Genomic DNA, 1070 nt, shown 5'->3' on the forward strand with positions numbered 1-1070 from the left:
AACAAAGAAACGCGCTGCAAATAAAAAACAAACAAACAAAAACAGAAACGCACTGCAAATATCCACAGACCACATCGTAAATGTTCAAGAGAAGTGTGTGTCTTTGTTTGTTTTGTGAGTACTTGCAGCGCATTTCTGTATTTAGTTGTGTTGTGAGAATTTGCAGCACATGTGTTTTTTCTATTTGCATGTTATTTTTTTTATTTTATTTTTTTGCAGCACGTTGAGCTCTCTCAGCCACCGTAGTTACAGAGAAATTAATGTTAAAGAAAGTGAACAATTATCTAATATTGAATGCAAAAGAAATAAGAAATTATATTTTGTCTAAATATTAAATTTTTCACCCTATTGCATCAAATGAATTTAAAATGTACATTTTTAAATAAACAAATACATATAGACCCATTTTCTTTATGCATACTTTATTATATTTTGTCAGATTGTGGGATTAAATATCACATTTTTTTGACATTTTTATTTGTTTATTTACTTATTTATTTTTATGAAATTCACTCTATTCCTTCAGTGTCAGGTGCTGTTTGTGTCTATAATTAAATAGATGAAGACTCCACCTATTTACAGTCCAACAAATCTCTTTTCTACTGGCATTTCTAACTTGTCTTAATGTTATTTATTTATTTTTTAATTGTTATTATTATTTTTATTATCCATCATGCGCTGACATTTTGTGTTTGTTACAGAATGCAGTGATGGTAAATTCATAACATATGAAGGATATCGTCAACAGAGTTTTGACACTGTCACATGTCTAATGCAGTGCAGGCTGTCTGGTACCACTATAAGTTTTCAGGTGGACACTGTGGCCTCTCTGAGGGGCACTGCACCTCATACAATCCATGCATACTCGCTTTCTCTCTTTATGTGTGAGAGTGTTTCCTTTACACAAAGCCTCTAAACATAACACTTCTTAATAAGTGAGAGCGAAGGGGGGTGGGGGGATAAGTTTAGAAACAAGAAAAATGGTTTGGCAGAAGAAAAAATAGTGGAGGAGGAGAGTAAAGGAAGAGGAAAGGGAGGGGGGAAAAAAGAGGGCAGCTGGCAGGAGTGAA

Source organism: Cyprinus carpio, chromosome A18 (assembly GCF_018340385.1).
Source record: "Cyprinus carpio isolate SPL01 chromosome A18, ASM1834038v1, whole genome shotgun sequence".
Taxonomy (NCBI): Eukaryota; Metazoa; Chordata; class Actinopteri; order Cypriniformes; family Cyprinidae; genus Cyprinus; species Cyprinus carpio.